Genomic DNA, 3,282 nt, shown 5'->3' on the forward strand with positions numbered 1-3,282 from the left:
AGCAGAAGTGGAACACATTTCTGTTTTCAGCATGGAACAATGGCTATGGGCAATCGAAGGTGATTATATCACAAGATTAAGGAGAATTCTGAATGTTAGAGAGCAAGCCTTTTTGCTTAGTCATTTGGGTAGATTAATCAATTTCATTTATATATGTATTTTCATGTATGTGTTAGACACCCACAGACAAAACTTACGATTACAGGCAAATGATTTTCAGAGTTAATATTTACCTACTCACTATTAGATATGGTTATCAAAACAACCCTTAAAAACTGTAAAAATCTCTCAACATTGCAATAATTGTTCATATTTTTTCGCAACTTTTATTCCTTTGAATTTTTGTCCAATGAAATGATCAAGATGTCAGGGTTTAAACTATTTCTATGTCTGGCCTCTTGGGAAGCTAAAGCAACTATTTCAGGTCATCACATGTTATTCGATGACTCATTTTTTCACTGTACTACAACAAACTCCAGGGAATAAAAGGAATAATGTAAATACCAAAGATCCTTAAACTGGAACTGTCAAGGAGAAAACATAAAATAACCTTTCAACAAGCATGTGTTAAACTAAGTATAACACATTAAGAGAAAATTAGACTGTGCCATTCCACGGGTCCCTTTCTACTCTTGAGCCTATAAATATAGATTGATTACCTCTTTGGTATTCCTTGGAATTCTCCCATTAATGTAAACGACAGATTAGATATTTGAATAAAAACCAGAACAGAAGACTTATGCATTTTAGAAAGATGTGCAAGTATAAGCATTGAAGTTAAAAAAACAAAAAGAATTTAACCAGAAATTGTGTCACCAGACTATTCCAACTTAACAAAGTCAACTTGTTTTGAGGTTAATTTGTCTAATATTTATAAGAAGGAAAATTTTTGTACCTATATCACATATATACAACCTTTTAAACTGGCTAACCACAGATGTATTAAATAATACAGAATATTTGCTGCTGAATATATAAGCTTTTCTCATAATTATGCCACTAGATTATTTATAATACATCTATGTTGAAGAAAATGTTAATGTAATATTTAGAAAGCCACTAGTTTGCTTGTTTTGTAGGAGCAAAATGTAGGAGCAAAAGGCAGCAACTGGCACAGTGCCTCCTATGTTTAGCTGTAATCAGACAAAGTGTAGTTCCATATTTTTCTAAAGTTTAGATAAGTATGATTTTGCGCTCAGGGTCCATTGTGAACAGAGTATGAAACTGTAAACTAGGATCTAAGATCTACCACTTTCTTAGACCTCAGTAATGAATAGAGTATCAAGAAGATTATCTGGTAGACAGCAGAGTTTAAAGTCAGAAAATATGGGTTCTAGAACCAACCCTGCTTTTAAGTCACTGCTTTTGACTTTAGGCAAAACACTCCCTCATAACTTAATCACACATCTGTTAAGTGGGTATAATAACTGTCCCACTACTGGGGGGCTCAAATGAAATAATAGACGTAATTTTTTAAGGATAAGACACTATGTAATATAAAGTATCTCTTATTGTGCTGTACATTTTGACTTAAGAACATTGATCAGCCTTGAGTACTTACCACAAATATATTATTTCAAATTCTTTGATTTAGGATTTGGAAAAATATGGACAGAAACACAATGAGAAACTTGTTTGAAGTGAGAAAGCAGATAAGAAAAAGGGGTGTTAGAAGATACATTTTTCCTTTTTTTTCCTGCCTACTGCAGACTTAGAGAAAAAAAAATCTTGAAAACGTCTCACTGTAAAAACAAACAAAAAAAGTCACTACGAGCTCAGCAGTTTCCCTGAAAAGTTTGTTGTTTAACAGGAGAAATGGTGGCTCTTGGAGTGTTTCAAATTCTAAATGTTGCCATAGAAACACAGCTTCAGATACTGGATAGAATGAACCGTACGCCACTCTTTCGTTTTTTTTTTCTGGTAAGGATTTTCTTAGGAGTATATCTTGGAAAAACTAGACTATGAAATAGGTGGAAAGACACGTTATGAAGCTCTTTGTTGGGTCATGACTGCAGAGCCTGGATCTTGTTTAACCCACAAACACATTTGTTCATGTGTTAAAAGGTGTCTGTGCACTGCCCTGAGGAGCTACTGTCGGGAAAAACACAACTACTGAGAACAGAGCTATTCTCCCTACTGCCCATAACAAGCTGGGAGTTCAAAAACTTATCAAATATAGCCTCGAAGCAGCCAGAGGCTAATGTGTTTTCTTATTAGAATATATTATAGGGCTTCCCTGGTGGTGCAGTGGTTAAGCCCCCAATGCAGGGGACACAGGTTCGAACCCTGGTCCAGGAGGATCCCACATGCCACAGAGCTGCTGGGCCCATGCACCACAACTACTGAGCCTGCGTGCCACAAGTACTGAAGCCTGTGCACCTGGAGCCTGTTCTCCCCACGTACCGCAACGAAGAGTGGCCTCCGCTCGCTGCAGCTAGAGAAAACCCGCGCACAACAACGAAGACCCAACACAGCCAAAAATAAATAAGTAAATAAAATAAATTTATTAAAAAAAGAATATATTATAATATAATGTATTATTAATGTAAGTATTTTGAGAGATCTGGAGACAGAAAATTTTAGTTATAGAAGTAAAAGGTTTGAGACTCCTTTTGGTCTTTGTGGCAAAAAAATTTCCAATGTTTTAAGATATCACATTATTTCCATTGCTTATAAACAATATACATATATAGCATATAAAATTTGAGAAACAGAAGAGAAAGAATATAAAGATCCCAAGTGATTTTAACGCTCATATATAACGACTTTTAAACTTCTATATATTTTCACATAGATGAAATAGAAAATGTATCATTTCATAGCCATATTTTTCTACTTAATATTGAGATTTTTCACTGAAAATAAAACCTCACATTGCCATATGATGCCAGATAGTCTATAATAAGAATAGTAGAATTCAAGAATATCGAATGCCAAATGATGAATGTGTTTCTCCTTTTCTGAATTTATTTGCATGTCCTCCATTAAGGATGGAGATCCTGAGAAGAGGCAGTGGCCAAAAGGCTTTTTTGAGTTTATATGAAGGAAAAGGTGAGTTGTAACAACCTTAGATTTCTTAATGTTGCTTTCAAAATCTTGGTTTCTTTAGCTTAATATCACATACGTCATTTTTTTTTTTTTTTTGCAGTCCAAAGGTATTGAAAACACGGATTGCTTCATGAATTTGTGTGTCATTCTTGCGCAGGGGCCATGCTAAGTGTCTCTGTATCATTCCAACTTTAGTATATGTGCTGCTGAAGCGAGTGCTCATATTTGTCAAAT

The 3,282-nt window shown here is 34.8% G+C and overlaps 1 non-coding gene across 1 annotated transcript; it reads right to left on the reverse strand.

Moving 5' to 3' along the window:
- Positions 1-3,160: 3,160 nt before the first annotated feature.
- LOC132514126 (U6 spliceosomal RNA) lies at positions 3,161-3,267 on the reverse strand. The gene has a single exon (XR_009538628.1). It is a non-coding gene; the product is annotated as a U6 spliceosomal RNA (small nuclear RNA).
- Between the last annotated feature and the right edge of the window lie 15 nt (positions 3,268-3,282).

The sequence above is a fragment of the Lagenorhynchus albirostris genome, chromosome X, assembly GCF_949774975.1.
Source record: "Lagenorhynchus albirostris chromosome X, mLagAlb1.1, whole genome shotgun sequence".
In the NCBI taxonomy this organism is placed as follows: domain Eukaryota; kingdom Metazoa; phylum Chordata; class Mammalia; order Artiodactyla; family Delphinidae; genus Lagenorhynchus; species Lagenorhynchus albirostris.